This window comes from Spermophilus citellus, assembly GCF_964194105.1.
Source record: "Spermophilus citellus genome assembly, chromosome: 15".
Classification (NCBI taxonomy): domain Eukaryota; kingdom Metazoa; phylum Chordata; class Mammalia; order Rodentia; family Sciuridae; genus Spermophilus; species Spermophilus citellus.
The window spans coordinates 35,650,696-35,670,144 of NC_138195.1; positions in this window are offsets into that span (position 1 = coordinate 35,650,696).

Sequence of the window (19,449 nt, forward strand, 5' to 3'; positions counted from 1 at the left end):
ATTTTTTTTATCCATTCATCTGTTGAAGGGCATCTGGGTTGGTTCCACAGTCTAGCTATTGTGAATTGTGCTGCTATGAACATCGATGTGGCAGTATCCCTGTAGTGTGCTCTTTTAAGGTCTTCAGGGAATAGTCCGAGAAGGGCAATACCAGGGTCAAATGGTGGTTCCATTCCCAGCTTTCCCAGGAATCTCCAAACTGCTTTCCAAATTGGCCGCACCAATTTGCAGTCCCACCAGCAATGTACAAGTGTACCCTTTTCTCCACATCCTCGCCAGCACTTGTTGTTGTTTGACTTCATAGTGGCTGCCAATCTTACTGGAGTGAGATGGTATCTTAGGGTGGTTTTGATTTGCATTTCTCTGACTGCTAGAGATGGTGAGCATTTTTTCATGTACTTGTTGATTGCTTGTATATCCTCCTCTGAGAAGTGTCTGTTCAGGTCCTTGGCCCATTTGTTGATTGGGTTATTTGTTATCTTATTGTCTAATTTTTTGAGTTCTTTGTATGCTCTGGATATTAGGGCTCTATCTGAAGTGTGAGGAGTAAAGATTTGTTCCCAGGATGTAGGCTCCCTATTTACCTCTCTTATTGTTTCTCTTGCTGAGAAAAAACTTTTTAGTTTAAGTAAGTCCCATTTGTTGATTCTTGTTATTAACTCTTGTGCTATGGGTGTCCTATTAAGGAATTTGGAGCCCGGCCCCACAATATGTAGATCAGAGCCAACTTTATCTCTATCAGACGCAGAGTCTCTGATTTGTTAATCATAATCTTATTTACAACTAATTTGGAAAGATCAAAAGTAGTGAGTAGAAAGGGAAAGTAAATTGGAAAAAAAAAAATTTATTCTGTGGGATGATAGAGACAGAGGTCAGCAAGAGGTGGGGCCAAGAACCAAGAAACACAGGAGACCCCTAAAAGCTGGAAAAGATCTTCTTTAGACCACCAGAGGAAACAGCCCTGCCAACCCAATGGATTTCTGACCTCCAGAACCACAACCTAATAAATCTGATTTGTTTTAAGTTCCCCTTCATCTCCAAAGAAAATGATACCTAACACTTCAAACTAAACTTAGAAAACAACTATTATAATAAGTAGTGATATATCTTCCCCCTCGATTCATACATTCAGAACCTTTAAGAATAACATACACACAGACAAATATTTTTAGATACAATAGGATATTAAGTACCTTCCAAATAAGGATAGTTAGAGTATCATTTTAAAAATAAATATTAAGTATGTTAAATTTTAATTATATAGAACCTGATAATACTGTATGGCATAAGAATCTCTGTTACTCAAAATGAAAAATTAGCAAGGAAAATTAAAATAAAATTTTTAATGGACAGGGTTTCACTATTTTGCCCAGGCTGGCCTCAGATACCTAGGTTCTTGTGATCCGCCTGTCTCAGTCTCCCAATTTGCTGAGACAAACAACACCACACACGCATGGAACTTAATTTTTAAATCATACCAAATCACGTGTACTAAATTGTAAACATTTTTAAAAGAAAAAGTTGCCGTTCTCTGTATGAAATTTCATTTGAAATATTGGAAACCAATCTAAAATTCATTTCACTTGGAATCTCCATCCTGTATCATGCAATATGAAGGTCTCTTTGATTAAATCTATTAAGAAATTGACCACAATATAAGGTGTTCAAGCTATATCAGGTAACAATGTGGTGTCTGGTTTTATTTTTAACTTCCCCATGCAGACAGTTGAGTCAGCTGAACTTCCAGGTTCATGGAACATTACACTAGATCCTTCTTTCTTTATTCCTTTTTAACCCCAAGCCCACTCCCATGTACTAGGCTTCTGCTACATACCAATATATTTAATGAGTATCTTTATGTAAGTGTTCATATAAAATGTTCACTGTGGTAGGTTGATGATGTTTTCTTTTCTTTTCCTTTTTTGAGATAGGGTTTCACTAGATTGCTCAGGCTGGCCTGGGGCTCCTGGCTCAAGCAGTCCTCCTGCCTGAGCCTCCCAAGTAACTGAGACCATAGTACATGTCAGTGAGCCCAGCTAGACTTGTAAAATACCCAATTAATTAATTATTTGTTTATTTTTAGCAATACTGGGGATTGAACCCAGGGGTGCTCTACCACTGAGATACATCCCCAGCCCTTGTTATTTTTGAAACAAGATCTTGCTAAATGGCTGAGGCTGGCCTTGAACCTATAATCCTCCTGCCTCAGCCTCCTGAGTTGCTGGGATTACAGTCATGAGACACAATGTCTAATAGGCTTATGAAATTTTAACTCATGTAAACAATTTAATGTTTCTATCCCTCACACCCTTATTTTTTTCACTGAGCACTATATTCTGATGTTCTTTTTGTGGACTAATCCATTGCTTCTAATATTGCAGACAACTCCTTCATGTGCACCAACCACTTCTCTCATCTCTCCCATATTTTTTTTAATCCTATTTTTTTTTTTTTTGTGGTTCTGGGGAATAATCCCAGGAATGCTCTATCACTGAGCTACATTCCCAGCTCATTTTACTTTCTAGAGACAGCATCTTGCTAAGTGGCCAAGGCTGGCCTTAAACTTGCAATGCTCCTGCCTCAGCTTCCCCAGTAGCTGGGATGCCAAGAATCTTCCATCATTGATTTTCCATTTCCCTCACAGCTAACAACACAGCAGTCAGAAACCTTAGAAACATTCTTTTGGGGGCCTATGAAACTCATTCCTGTGTCCACTACAGAAATGAAAACTGCTGGGTCAAAAGTAGATAACTAATCAGTTTACCTAAGTGCTGTTGGCCTGCTCTGCAAAACAGCTACCCTACTCTATGCTTCCACCAGCAACACACAAGGCCTCCTATCTATTCCCCACCCTCCCTCATCTGGCTCCATGGGGCCATGAACAAGTCTGCTCCTGAACCTTGCTTTACTTTTCAATAAAATGAGACAATCTACTCCAATAACCTGATATGTATAAGACACAAAATTAAAGCCAAAACATGAAAGTACTTTTAAAAATATAAATGGTTAGTGACAAATGTAAGCAATGAGTGTTATTTTTGTCCTGTTTTTTTTTTAATTTAGTTGTCAATGGACCTTTATTTTATTTATATGTGGTGCTGAGAATTGAACCAAGTGCCTCACACCTGCTAGGCAAGCGTTCTAACACTAAGCTACAACCTCAGCCTCTATTTTTGTTCTTATAATGATCATTTCTAATTATCTTCTCTCCCAAGCTTCCCTCTGCCCTGCAAAAAAAAGAAAGAAAGAAGAAAAGCAAGTGAACTTCAGACTTAGAAAAAGGAAACTTTTTTTCTGGATCCCTAAACATTAAAGAAGTTTGAAATAGAATGTGGGAAGTTGTTTCTTCCTTATTTTCTCATCTATGCCTTTATATAATCAAAAATTTTACTAAGGATTAATTATATATCTGGCATTCCACTAGTACTAAAATATAAAAATGTATACAGTGAATATGTACATGGTGCATGAACAAATTTTTCAACTGTACTTGAATTTTTCACATAAAATTTACCTCTTTATGTCATTACTTAAAAAAATGGTAGCTTCTGATAGCATAGAATAACAGCTTCTCTTTATTGAGCACCTACTACATCAACATGTTATGTATATTCCATCAAACACTTAAAACAAAAATTAAAGGTGGATGTGATTACTTCCCCATAAAAGGAAATAGACAATTTAGTGATTTTAAAGCAATTAGCTGCTAGTGCCAGAAAACCCAGTATGCTATTCTAAAGTCCAAATTTTCTCTTTCTGCTCAACCTCATTTCCAATTAAAGGATTTGTTTCAAGATATCTTTATACAGGACAAACTGTGGGAGGAGCTTTAAAGAGATGGACAAAATACAACAGAAATTACAACAAAGACACAGTTCAATGATAAACATTACCACTCAAAATTTACTATGTGCCAAGTAATCTATATACATTATTTATAATCCTTAAAAAAATCATAACGATAACTCATCTTCATTTTAAATATGTGGGGCTGAGATTTAGTTTATCAAGGTCACATCACTACTATATAAGTAAAACTCTGAAACAGTTTGTGAAACAGGCTTTCCTAACTCCAAAACCTTAGGGCATTTTGTTGTTTTTGTTTTTACTGTAAATGGGCACTTTTTTAGGGTGACAAAAATGTTCTAAAGTTAGAAGAATGGTGATGTTATACAAATCTGTCAACATACAAAATTCATTGAATTATACACTCAAAGCAGGGGAAATTCATGATATATAAATCATATCTCAATAAAATTGTAAATTCATGCTATTTCTTTCTTTTCCAAGCTTATAAAGTCTTATACCAATTTATTTTACAGTGTTGACCTTCCATCAATAGGTATAATCACATTTTTTCAACTTCTAAGATTAAGCAAATACCAAAAAGCAATTCCCCCAGTGGTCTTTCCTCTACCCTACCATTCTGACTAAAAGCATTTGTTCCCAAAATATGTGAGGTTAGACAGGAATAATTTCTTGTACATATACCCCCTTTTCCCCACAACCCCACTCTGAGGTATTTATATGTCCTTCCCCCTCAAAAAATATATATGCCAATAAAAAGATGTGTTTGAAAATGGCTTGGCCCATTTATTCATCACAGCCAAAGCTAAAAACAACTCAAATGTCTTATGAATAGATGTACAAGTTGTAGTATATTAGTACAATAAGATACTACTCAGCATCAAAGAGAAATAACCTACTAATGCAAGTTGAATATCATTTATCTGAAATTCTTGGAACCAAAAGTGTTTTAACATTGGATTTTGGAAGATTTACATATACGTAATAAGATATCTTGAAGATGGGACCCAAGTCTAAACTCAAAATTCATTCATTTCATATATGCCTTATGATTTTATGCAACGTAATCTTTATAGTATACCTGCATTGTGACTGCAGCCAGCCACACCAGGGCAAGGGTTTTAAATTTGGGAGTATTTTGAATTTTGGATTTTTGGATTAGGGATGCTCAACCTGTATCTACAACATGTATGAATATATATATATAAAAAAAAGACCATTATACTACACTAAAGAAGCCAGGAACAACAACAACAACAACAACAACAAAAACATACGGGCAAAACTAATCTATGATTAAAAAATCAGAATGGTGCTTTTCTAGAGGAGTTTAATTGGGAAAAAACACAAACTTCTCAGGGTAGCAAAAATATTCTGTGTGATAGGATATGACATTGGTCAAAATTCATCAAATTGAACCCTTAAATTTGGTGAATTTTACAGTATTAAATTATACCTCAATAAAGGTGATTAAAACACATACTTACAGGAGCTGTGGCTCAGAGGTAGAGCACTTGCCTGGCATGTGCGAGGCACTGGGTTTAATTCTCAGCAAAACATATAAATAAATAAAATAAAGGTCTATCAACAACTAAAAAAATTTAAAAAAAACACATATATACACCAACATATACCCAAAGGTAAGGTGACTCTATTGTGTTTAATTTGACATCCTTAGAAACCATCTTAAAAATCATGTTCCATCATCCTAACATTGCAGAATCCACCTACAGACCTCAGTTTTCTCATACCTAAAATACATAAGGATCTACATGGTATTTATTTGTCCTAGGTAGAAAAATCAAGATGTGATTAACCATTCTCTACTTAGAACCTCATTTGCCAGATGTGGTGCTGCCCCCCTGTAATCCCAGTGATTTGGGAGGCTGAAGCAGGATGATCACAAGTTCAAAGCCAGCCTCAACAACTTAGTGAGGCCCTAAGCAACTTAGTGAGACTCTGTCTCAAAATAAAAATAAATAAATAATGGAAAAGCCTGGAGATGTAGCTTAGTGGTTAAGTGCCCTTGGGTTTAATTCCTGGGAAGGAAGGGAGGGAAAAAGAGAGAAAGAAAGAAAAGAAAAACAGCCCATGAAATGATGACATTTTGAAGAGGAAAAACTAGTTAGGTTATCTGTGCTTCTCCATATGTGCCTGATACCAGGTAAGTGTCAAATGCAATTTGAATAAACAAATTATTAATTTAACATCATAGAAAACAGTGCATTTCACCGTGGGAAGGTAGTGTCTTTACCATTTCTATGCTTTTCTTCCCAACTCCATGTTCACTTCCTGTTGAACCTCAAAATCAATCATGGTGGAAGTATTTATACCACAGAAATGGGCAAATGACACAAATTTGGTCTTATTGTTCTGGGAGCCTTTTACCAGTATACAACTGATAATATCTCAAATTTTGAATGAAAAGGAAGGAAGAAAGGAACCCAACCAGGCTCAGGGACTGATAAAGGCCAAGGAATTACCCCTAACCATCCCCCAACTATGATGTGAAATGTCCCCATTCTTTCAAATCCCATTTAAATCTCTTTTCTTTGATAAATGTTCAATTATCAGCCCGAATTCACTGAGATGTCCGTTGGAATGAACAAATTTCTTGTGCTCTAAGATGTCATCAATGATAAAAAGTTCAACAGCTTTAATATTGGGGTGGGGGTGTATTAAAAAAACAAACTTAAAAGTTTATATATTTATATAAATTTATATAAGATATAAATGTATTTATATAAATTTATATTTAATATAAATTTATATAAATGTATTTATATAAACTTAAAAGTTTCCAATATTTGGAAAATTATACTATCATCAAGAATGCCAAATGGAAAAAGAAATGTTTATTGGAAAACAAAAAAATATATCACTTTATTATTAATTATCTGTACCTTCTTTTTAATTTTTAATTTTTTAATTTGTTTTAATTAGTTATACATGGCAGTACAACTCATTTATGTACTTTGATATATCATTCATAGGTTGGATATATTTTCTCATTTTTCTGAGTATACATGTTACAGAATCATATTGGTCATGCAGTCACATATATACATACAGTAATAGTGTCTTAAAAATCTTAATTTTTCAAAAAAGTAAACTTAAATAATGTTTCTACTATCCTTCCTATCCCCACCTTCCTGCTCCTCCCCTCCCTTCACTTCCCTCTACCTAATCTAAGGTAAGTCTATTCTTCTCTAGTACCCCCACCATCACCACTTATTGTAAATTAACATCTGTATATTAGAGAAAACATTCGGCCTTCAGTTTTGGGGATTGGCTTATTTCGCTTAGCATGATAGTCTCCAACTCCATCCATTTACAGGCAAATGCCATAATTTCATTCTTCTTTAAAGTTGAGTAATATAAAGCAGTAGCTATACTTTCTTTTTTTTTTTTTTTAGAGAGAGAGAGAGAGAGAGAGAGAATTTTTTAATCTTTATTTTTTAGTTTTCGGCGGGCACAACATCTTTGTATGTGGTGCTGAGGATCGAACCCGGGCCGCACGCATGCCAGGCGAGCGCGCTACCGCTGAGCCACATCCCCAGCCCCTATACTTTCTTAGCAGTTAAAATGTTTTAAAATTATTAATTGTTCCAGGTAGAACTCAAGAAGTGAAAAGATTCTGAGGTTACAGTGCTATTTAGTTGGAGAATGGAAACTCCACTCCGTGATTCCTGATTTCACCATTATGTCTCTCTCCATTACTCAAGCAAAAAGATTTCAATCCATTTTCAGCCCTTACCAAATCACAACTTGCATAATCTTCCTGCAGCTCAATTTCTTTATATATAAAATGAGGTGGGGTAATAACACCCCATAGCTTATTATAAAGTATACAGCAGCTGCCATGAGAGGGAGTAAGAAATCCTGGCAAGGTAGTTATGTTTTCAAGATGCATGTCTTCTGTACTTCAATCGGATTATGAACTTTTTGAGAGAAAGAACCAAGACTTCACTGGGTACCTAAGAGTATCTTTATCTAATAGGAGCTCAAAATGTATGTGTCTGTTTAATTCCTTATAGTTGCTTCTAAATCTGAATATCAGCTGCTCGTCATTTATTCAACTCTTCGTTCAACAAATATCAGTTAGGAACCTAGTGCTCATCATGCCCTATACTTAATGCTAATGAGCAAAATTATACTCACATAACTTCTTTTTGCCAGATTCCATATAAACCACATGGGGGAAAGGGAAAGAGAAGCCCTGTGCTTGGATAGTCCTTGATCTCATTCCTATGGTCAAACAGGAACCTTAGCATCAAATCTCAGCATTCCCCCGAGAAGCTGCATAGTACAGAAATGTAGCTAGATGCTACAGGGACAAAATAGCTACTAATGAGTCACCCTAGTAATCTTCAAAACATTTTGGGAAACAGCCTTTTTGTTCAGCAACACACAATTCTTTATTCTACAATGGCACCCAAATTAACTTTGGTTCTGCCTCTTTCTCCCTATGAAGCCAGGTCCAAAATGTATGTTATGGCAAATTTTTCACTATTCCCTTCCCTTTATATCATCTGATAATGGCAGTAAAGTATCTGGTCAATGAAGTACCAAAATATTTTCTACTTTAAAGCTCTAAGAACAAACATTTAATCTCTGATTTTAAATATGGATCATCAAATATTGATGAGTTTATCATAGGAAAAAAAAACTATACCTAGACCTGAAAAAGGTGTAACTTTTAGACTTAAAAACATGTTACTTTCATATGACTACTTTCCTCTTGCCCATGATAAGATGCTTAGTAATTAATCCATACAGGACATTCTCAAGAAAGGAAATTCAGGAGTAAGCCCCTTAAAACATCAAAGAGTTAGTTCTGTTTTGGTGTCCTTGATCTCACTCCTCTGGTCAAATAGGAACCTAATTCATTCCTGGAAAAATTTTTCCTTTTTGATTGCAAAATCCACTGGAAGACATAGTTTGCCTACTTTTTAACATGCTGACTGTTATGGTTTAGATATGAGGTGTCCCCTGAAAGCTCATGTGTAAGATAATGCAAGAAAGTTTAGAGGTGAAATGATTGGACTATGAGAGTCTCAACCTAATCAGTGCATTAATACCTTGATAGGCGTTAACCTGGTGGTAGGAAGGTAAGGTGTGATAGAAGAGGCAAGTCATTGGGGGTATGCCTCTGGAGTATTTATTTTGTCTTGGTGAGACAAGAAGTCTCACTCTGCTTCCTGGTGTGATATTCTGAGCCACTTTCTTCTGACACACTCTTTTGCCATGATGTTCTGCCTCACTTCAGGCCCCAAAGAATGGAGTTGGCCATCCACAGAATAAGACCTCTGAAAGCATGAGCCCCCAAACAACTTTTCTTCCTCTAATTGTTCTTGTCGGATCTTTGGGTCACAGCAGCAAAAACAAAAACAAAACTTGCCCAAAACACTGTAACAAGTGTCTGGGGATTACTTCAACCATGACGGTGGATTTTGGAAATGTCACCACATTTTTTTTTGTTTTGTTTTGTTTTGTTCAGTTGTAGATGGACACAATACCTTTATCTATCTATTTATTTATTTATTGATTTTTATGTGGTGCTGAGGGTCAAACCCAATGCCTCACACATGCCAGGCAAGTGCTCTACCACCGAGTCACCACCCCGGCCCCGTCACCACATTTTTAAAAGTCCAATCATCTGGGCTTCTGATATAAAAGGAAAAAAAAAAAGTCTAGTAGAAAGTAGACAATATCACAACTTTAAAAGCTCTATCATGAATAGAAGACTATTTAAATTTTAAAGATATTTTCACATGTTGATGTTAGATAAAATTGAAAAATTGCAATGAAATGGTCCTGTTACTGCACACACTTTAGCTAGTATCTCCCTAGCACTCACATTTGCAAGATTCAAGGGCACAGTTAGGTGACCAGCCCAATCAATACATAAAGGGCAATTTACTTCAGACTGATTAGAGTAATTAATAATCTTAATTTTTCAAAAAAGTAAACTTAAATAATGTGAGTTTGATACCAACTATCCAATAAATTGATTAAGTATTGTAATTCACAATCATTCTCATGTACAAGTGTCAGTTTGTTTCATCAATTTCGGGTATTTAGTTTATTAAAAAAGGTAAAAGTGCCACTTATACAAACTAGAATTTCTAATAATCTCCAATTTGGATTATAAAGAATTTTTATAATTACAACAACACATTGTACAAAAATATACACGCACTTTGCACATAAAAAGCAAATAGCCTTTAAATTACAAAGAAACTAACTGTAGATGAGGAAAACCACAGTGAGTCCAGAACAACATTACTTTCAATTTTTGAAATATTATTCTAGATTCAGGTATATTTGCTTTCTTTATAAACTCATTAGCACTGGAAAAGGGAAAAAAATAAGTATAGTAAAAAAGAAAATCAGTACTAACAACCATCACCACAAAAATGCAAACAGATTCAGCATACAGAGTTTCCTTGGATTCCAAAACATATCACTGGTCTTTCGTTGTCTGAAGGACACTGAGCCACATTCTCTGCTATGAGCCTAGCAAATCACTCTGCAGATTATGAAAGAGATAATTTGTTTATGCCTCAACAAAAGAACAATGAGAAACATCATAAATAACAGTCCAACTCCAGACCCACAGCTCACTTATTCATTCTCCACTGATTTGGGAATGAGGAGAAACTGGCCCTTTAGATATCAGTGATTAGGTTAGAGAGATTCAGAATACCAACTGCTTCAGTTAGTTTTTGTTTCAGAACTGTGGCTTTACCTTTACATTCACTTTCAATGTAGGGAAAAAAAAATTTTTTTTTCTTTAAGGTACACAGGTGAGCAGATTATAAGAAGGCCTGAATTGTTAAAGCAGCAATCTGTGTCCACCCTGAGACTGTCTCCTTCAGTCTTCCTACTAAAAAGCCTACTTGCTCTGGCCTACTCTACTGGAATAAGATCTGACGTGATCCTTTGATGACTCCTCTATGCTTCTAAGAGGAAGTGACCTCTTCCAAAATCAAAAACGCTTATTTTCAAACAAATAGCATTAAAACGCAGAATGAAGGTAGCAATTAAAGCCACTGATTGACTTTGTCAAAACTTAAATCTTCTTTTGAAGAGTATTTGATTCCTTGGAGATTTTTAGAGATGGCAACTAAAGGAAAGACATGATATGGGTTAGAAGATGTGAAACCAGTTAAACTATTGTTTTTAAGACTACTTAAAAGAGGATTTTTAAAAAATGTAGTATTATATCTTTTCCCTAAAATAGATAATGCATGCACATAGATTAAAAAAAAAAAAAAAGTCTCAAAAGGATAAAACTCCCTCCTCCTCTCCTTCCAGCCAGGTCTCCAAAACTCAGAGAAAACTATTGTTTCTTGGATACTCTTCTATAGGCATTCTGCACACAAGCAAACATAAGCGAGGGTTTTAAACCAATTATCCGATGTTACGCATACAATGCCAGTTCCAAAATTATTAAATGCCTAAAGGTTTAAAGGTGGCAATCTAGGTTTAAAGATGGGGCTAGAGGAAAAAGTCATATCTTCAAGCTGCGGTTTTGCTCATCAAACACCCGGGTTTTACTTGGCGTGTTGTACTTGCATGCCTTCAGACGGTTCCTAGAGATACGGAGAAGGCAAACCTACCACAAGCCACCCATTAACATTACCACTATATTTGCCCTACTCTGCATTTTTACGTTTCAGTATTCATAGTGTATTTTTTTTTTATTTTTACTGGACTAAGTAAAATATCTCGACTAACCTAAAAAAAAAAAAAAATCTAACACTGAAGGTAATTTTCAGAACAAGGTGATTTACTCCCGGTCGAATGTGCACCCTACTTGGGTCATGTCCTTAGGAAGCGTTCAGCCTGGCATGGAGTTGGAGCGGAGAGCCAAGATCAGAAGCCCAAAGAAGAGAGACTAGGGCTGAGGCCGCCCTGAGCCCTGGGCCATACTTTTCTTTTTCTAAACAAATGTTTCCAAGCAGAAGCCCCAAATCCTTGGGCCCTGTCTGCTTCCACGGGATGCTCGGGTTCTGGGGCAGATTACTAGCTCACGTCCGGGGATTTAAATTTCCGTTCGGTGCTGTCTGGGCAGGCAGACCCCCATGATCGGCAGGAATCGGGTCTCCCTCCGCTGCCTTCGCGGGTCAGTCCTGCACCCCCAGGAGGGAACCGCTCCAGGTAGCACGCTTTTGTCCCCAGGGGTCCCGGGATCCCCAGCCCCGAGGTCACCCGTGTGCCCGAATCCTCGCGCCCGGGAGGGGAAGGAAGCCACAGGTAGGGGGGCGGCGCGGCGCTCACCTGCGTAGGAGGGGTGCTCTCCGCGCCCGCGGGGGAGGAGGAGGTGGAGGAGGCCATGTTGTGCAGCAGCTGCTGCTGCTGCTGCTCCTTCCAGAAACTCCGCTCTCCGCCCCCGTCCCGCTCCTCCTGCCCCTAAATGTGGGACTTCTTGGGGAAAAAGTTCAGCTTCGGCTCAGGAACGCCAAGCACGGCTCCGAGACGCCCGGCCGGCGCGGCGTCTCCTCCCCCTGCTGTGTCCGCGGCGCCCGCCAGGTGCCCGCGCGGCCGGTGCGCTGGGGGCGGGCCCCGCTCAGGTAGAGGCGCGGCGGGTCGGGCAGCCCAGCGCTGCGCCCCAGTCGACTCCCGCGGCTGCCCCGGCCCACGGGCATGCCCAGTCGGCCAACCCGGGGTCTGCGCAGCGGCCGGGCGGAGTGGACAAGAGTGAGGGATGAGTGGCCTCAAGTGGACTAGGGGCTACGGAGGTAGCTCCAGGAACACAGCGACAGCGACTCTTGTTTCTTCGGGGCTGATGGATTTAATTTCATTAACCACTCCTTTTATAATAACAAAATAATATTCTCTGATTAATTGATTCTTATCAGAGCTTAAAACAGTAAAATCATTCAGCGTTTTTGCTTTTTATTTTTTTTTTAATCTACATAGTTCACTCCATGTAGAAGCGATTTTTTTTTGCCAGGCAGACACCTTTGAAACAATGTTCACAGTTTCCCTTCCACCTCACCGAAGGTCTGTGACATTCACATTGCTCCAGCTACGTGTCCAATGAAGGAGCTGTCCGGGGTGTAAGGTAGGCACTGAGCCTCAGCCAACAAGGAAATAGGGAGCAGGATCCGAGTGTCCTTGTTTCTAGGAGCTCAGATGACACGGATTTGCAGCACCCTTGTCCTCCACAAGGCTGGCGGGTCAGTTTGACATCCGGCCACAGTCGCCACAGAACTTACTATTCCGTAGGTTAGGGTCCGTGTCTCTCCAAAGGAAAAGAACCTCTTGCTGCCCTGCAGTCAGGGGAAATGGCATTTAACTGTTGCTCCCTGCAGGGCAAGGGCAGTAAATGACTGGGAAGAAATGTATTCCCTTTTCGTTCTTTCAGTTCTTCTAATACAAGGAGAAAGTTTCCCTTAAAACAGTAGCTAAACTCCCTTTTCAATCACACAGAGAGCAGGCCCCCAGCCAAGCACTTGTGAATCTAACTATAATTTGTAACATTGTTTCACTTTCATTGTTTAATTTCCTTGTTGATTGTTACTGTTCGTTTCTATTTATGGCAAGTGAAAGTGGTTTTCTATTTATGGTAGGGTTCAAAATTTCTCTTTTAAGTGAGTTATGAAAATGGAAAAAAATATTTAAGGAGAGTATTAGTTCAGGTGGAACTGGGATAAAAGAAAAATTCTAAAGGTAGGTAGAGAATGAACGAAATGTGGGAAACATTTTTGCCCACAAGAGACAACTAAGGGCCAGAAAAACTCCCTAACCAGAGAACATTGCAGTGAATTAGCTGTGTTTCCTGTTTAACACTTACTTCATTTTCTCCAAAACACACATAAAACTGAATGAAATAACATTTACAGAGCATCAGATCTGTGTCCGACCCTGCACTAAACACCTTATTGGTGTTATCTCATTTAGCCCACATAAAATCCTTGTAAGACACCAGCACAGTCTGGAAATTCAGAAACCTTAATTTAGAAGAGGCCACACACTCATAGCACAGCAAAGATTCTGCAGCTTAGGTAGTCTCCTCCCACCCCCATACTGTGAATTGAACCCAAGGGTGCTCCACTGCTAAGCTAAATCCCTAATACACCCCTCTCTCTCTTATTTTATTTTATTTTGAGGCAGGGTCTTAATAAGTTGCTGAGGCTGACCTCAAACCTGCAATTCTTCATCCTCATCTTCCAGAGTAGTGGGATTATAGGTATATACCAGGGTACCCAACTGGGCAGTCTTGAGTTTTAGAAACCATTTGAGATTTTACCAAGTTCACAAATCCCCTGAAATTTTGTTAAATTCTGCTTGTTGTTTCATTGTGAAGAAGGTACATAGTTTTCATCAACATTTCAAAAGCAATTATATGTTCTCAAAAGTTTAAATACCACTAATATAATTATTGACAAGGCTGTCCCATGCCTTGGATTTTAAGGTCCATGGGGGCAAGGATCCTGCTTTATATCTTCCACTGTGCCTCTCCTGCTGCTTTCTCCTCTCAGGACTCCAATTTCTATTGGTTGATCTAAATTGGATGTGTGAAGCAGATAATATAAGCCACCAGAAGCAGATAGGGGTAGCTTCGGAAAAGCTACCCTGATAAATCCTGCACACACAGGTATTTTTACAAGCCAGCTCTGGCACCAATACAGCCCCAAGAGCTTTCTGAAACAAGAAGCAAGAAGCCAGTCAGGTAAACAATGGAGAGAGGAAGGTATAAAAGCACTACAGGAAGTTAGCTCAACAAGCAGCACCTGGGAAACAGCCCAGAAAAAGGTGCTTTCCTGCAGAGCTATTCCAGACCAATCTGCTTATCTGGCCATCTATTTCCGAGAAATACCTGTGTTTAGGAGCATCACCGACATGTCCCCTCCTCCAGAGGCAGGCTACAACACAGCTGGAAATGCTGACTGCAAGAAGGAACTGGGCATCTGGCAGCAGCTTTCCTGTCTTTAAAAAGTAAATCAAAAACCTTCTCATGCAGTCTACATTTGCCTCTGATTTTGACTTTTTTTTCTCTGTCACTCTCTTCACAGCCAAGTATTTTTATTTTATTTTATTTTTTGGTACCAGGGATGGAACTCAGGGGTGCTTACCCACTGAGCCACATTCCCAGACCTTTTCGGTTTTTTATTTTGAATTTTGAGACAGGATCTTGCTAAGTTGCTTAGGGCCTCACTAAATTGCTGAGGCTGGCTTGAATTTACGATCTTCCTGTCTCAGCCTCCCAAGTTGCTGGGATTACAGTTATGTGCCACCAAGCCCCAAGCCCCGCACAGCCAAGTAATTTTAAAGAACAGTAGGGACACTGCTGTCCCTACTTTCTCACATACTCCTTTATTTATTGACGGCTGGGCTCTACCTTTCCTCAGATACTGAAACTATTCTTTTAGGTCATGGTTGATTTCTTTTTGCACATCAAGGACTTTTCCAGACCTCATACAATTGTCCATTGCCTTCTCCTCAAGTATCTCCTCAGATTTTGACCTCAGTCTTCCATACTCGTCAGCTCTCGTCCAGTCTCCTTGTGATCTCATTCACAGTATCCCTAAAGACTCTCAGATCCAACAAAAAACAAATTCCCTGATTCCCCAAACCTGTATTTCATCTCACCTAAAATGGAACACATACTTTCTCTTTCTTAGCCCCAAGGGCAACAGAATCATGTATTCAACCAATGTCTCCTAGCTTGTTAGTGGCATCACCAAGCAACACACATTTTGAAACCAAGAGAGGAAACGCTGCCTGCTTCCTCCCAGTCCGGTTAGGCACTAAGTCCTAAATAATTTTATAAAATATACCCTCTTAGGTTCAATCCCCAGCAATGGGAGGAAAAAATGCCTTTTGATCCATCCTTACTATTTCCTGGCCTTTAAACCTCTAATTTCTGTGATTTGTTGAGCAATTACTTTGTGCCAAACCAGGCCAATTTTCACTTTTGTTATCATCTTTCATCTAAGACAACTATAATAGCCCTCCAATTGCATTAGGTCTGTCTTCCAATGTTGTGATTTTCCTAAAATTTTGAACTATTCATATGGTTACCTGCTGTTAAATTTTGTAGTAGCTTTCTTTATACTTCAGAACACAGGTTAGTGTGTATGCCTATCTACTTCTCCCACCAGATCTCAGTTGCTCTGTATCAGCATATCCATCTGCATCCCTTGTCTGTATGTCTCAAGCACTCTGCACAAGCAGCCATTCTGAATCACTAGTAATCCCCCAGACATCAAGGCTATTGTCTTCCTGTAGGCTGTTCCCCTTCCTATGCTCCAATTATATCTTTTTCATGTCTAAATCTCTAGTATCTAGCACAATCTTGGGCTTTATGAAAATTTTGCTGAATAAATCAGGGTATACTTATGAACTTGGCCTGCATATCATAGGAGTGATTCCCAAGGTCGAAACCTGATACCTCTCCTTGTTTCCCTCATGGATGTCCCTCCACTGGGACATATTATACCTTGCATACACATCAGATTTTTCATTGCATAAGAAGAGTTTGCATATCTGTCTATCCAGTGAGACTGAGCAGATTGAGTGGGAGGATGATGATGTATTAGTCTTCATGTTTCTGGGTTCACAGTGCCTAACATAATGTCAGGCACATTATACATTAACAATACATTTTGTTGGAAGATAGAGGGTAGAAAGAAAGAGAAGGAGAGAAAGAAATGGAAGAATGGAAAAATACTAAAGTATGAAGAAGGTGATTTAATTTCTATTTAGAAGACTTGAGCCATGTGTTCCAAATTCAATCATTTTACAATATTTGTCATTTCATGCATCACCTTTGTTAAATAATAAGTTATTTTGTTTTTATTTAAACAAATTTATTCTTTAAAAACTTTGGTATCTTAATGGAAAAATCATTTTATGTCCTCTAAACATGCACAAAAACAAAATATTGTTCTGAAATTCTCATTTGTTCTGCACTCTGCCCTAGGACCTCACTTTTTGATATGAAGGACACTGAACAATTGATTAAAGGGGTGTGAAAACTAGCACCAGATGTAGACTTTCTCCTTGATGTTAATAGAAGCTGTGAAAAAGAACTGAAAGGATACTAACGTGATTCAATATTATTTAGGTCCCTGTCCTAAGCCACCTAAAGTTACCTCGGGAACCTCCAGTGGAAGGAACCTGTATGAAACTTCCACTCTTGCCTTCACCCATCTTCTGCATTTATGATTTCTCCACAACCACGGTTAGATACTCCATTGCTCCCAGAGTCATTTCAAGTCTAATGACTTGAACTAAACAGTAGGAATTTCCTACTTGACCATCAGCAAGAGAGAGAAGTTGATTTTTCACATGGTGTCTATGAAATCTCCAATAAATGAGGAAATAAGAGTCAATACAGAAAGCTTGAGCCTGTGGGAAATTTTCTCTTTTTAAGTTCAGGAGATGATGGTTAGTGTGTTTGTTTCATAAAATAAGCGAGTAATAGAAAAGCATCTCTCAAATTGAAGACAAATATATTTGGTTACCACTAACCATGGGGACTGTGGTAGTATGTAGAAATATGTCCCTTAATTTGTAATTTTTATGAGGGAAAACAGCTCACCAAGCACAAAGTTGAACCAACATGTTTTCTCTCTTTTGGCTTTTGGCCCTTCCCCTTGAGTGTGGTCTCAATTGGGTGGTAACCCATACTTCTAAATACAAAATAAAGATCATGACTTAGTAATATTTTTTATCAAGGTCAAGTAGAATAAGAGTCCAATGTTTTAATTCTTGAGTTAGTTTTGCAATCCCATGTAGAATTTGGTTAAATCGCTTATTTTAATGTCTATTTCCCTTTCTTAACTCCTTAAACAAATGTCTTAAACATTTGAAAAGAAATAGGGGTTATTCTGATATCTTCTATGGAATGATAAACACTTTCTGACTCAACATATTTGAGATAATAATTGTTGACTTTAAAAACCCAATCACAAAGTAGTTTATAAAATGGAATAATGAACTTCACAGTAGAGTTAAAAGAAAAAAAGTCAGCATGGTATATTCTATTTTGTTTCCACATTTTGTTTATATCTCATCACTTCCTCTTATGTCCTTTGGCCTGGAATTTCAAAAACATATAAAAGGGTGGTAATATGAATCCTCAAAAAATACACATGAAATTGATGTAAAGTAAAACTGATTAGCAATGAAAATAAGTTGGTAAATTTCTACCAAATATTCATACAGAAAAGTAAATTGTCCTTTCTTGCCTTCACCTAAATTTCCAGTAAGGTGAACTGAATTGATTTTAGTTGAGGGTGCTTTAGGAAAGAAAAATTTGGAATTTTCATTGGACATCTTGAACATGGGTGGGGGGAGAATAAGAGAATGATACCTTGAGAACAAGGTTGGTGAGAACAAAAAGAACCAGATTTTCTATTAAAATATTTTCTGCTTTCCCACATATTCCTCTTGGTTTTCTCTTGCATCGACTTTTACACTCTTTCCTGCATTCTGATTGTGTCAAACCAGAATCAGTCCTCTTAACTCAGTATGCTTTCATCTTTGTTCTAAACAATGGGTTAAAATAATCATGAAACTTGACCCACCAGCACTTTGCTCCAGGATCTAACGGAATTGCCTGTTTTTGTCTTTGTGTTTTATAAAACTGTTTCTAGTGACATTATGTGGGATTCCTTTATATATGAATCTAGTTACACAACATTTATGTGTGGGATTCAAATCAGGAATTGAACCTTAAATCTGATTTTTTTTTAAACTGAAAAGTAAGTACATAAATTGATGAAAATGGAAATGCCACAACTCCCCCAAAACTATGTGCAAACCAGCCTCACCCTTAGGGAGTCCCAAAAATTCTTGGCTCCTTGTACTTCCTATAACTAATCATTTTATTTTACCACACTCTTCCCCTTGTCAACTCTTTCACATACAGTATGTGGCTTCCTTAAATTTCACAGTAAAATTTTGGACAGCCATATGAAATTCTTGTGGATACCCATAGGACACTCATAAAAACCATAATTAGGAATTACCAACTTAGAAATATTGGCAACTAGAGACATGATCTTCACAGTCTTCACAATTTTCAGCCCAATGCAATCCTTCTTTAAATATTAGCACTTTCTGAACACATCCTCAGATGCTTCTGCATACAGACAGCAACTAACTGTCTTACAAAAGGGTGCTCCCACCATTATGAACAGACATAATGCACCAATAAAAATGTGGGGATAAAAGAGTGCCGTGTTCAAGTGCCATTTCCATCGTACTTATAATAGACTTGAATATTTATATTAACATTTTTGGAAGATAGCAATTAAGATCCTAAGAAAAAGCAGTTTTTTGTTTGTTTGTTTGTTTGTTTGTTTGTTTGTTTGTTTTTTGCAAATGCTTCCTAGAAGTGGAGATAAAGTATCTTGAGGAAGGTAGAGAGGGTCTTTCTTCATTCATCAAGATTCTCACACAAAGCTGGAGGCAATTAGTCCTTCAGGCTTCCCCACAGGAAACAGTAAGTCCAAAGTCTCAAGAAAGTAGGGGCTGTGGCTGTCAAATCTACCACTTTACATCCCAGCACCTCGTACTGGAACTAGAGTATATTTAATGATAAATTAATAGTTACCCACTGCTTGGATAGTCTATTCATTTTTCATGACTCTTCCAATTTATTGATATATTTCTTCTCTA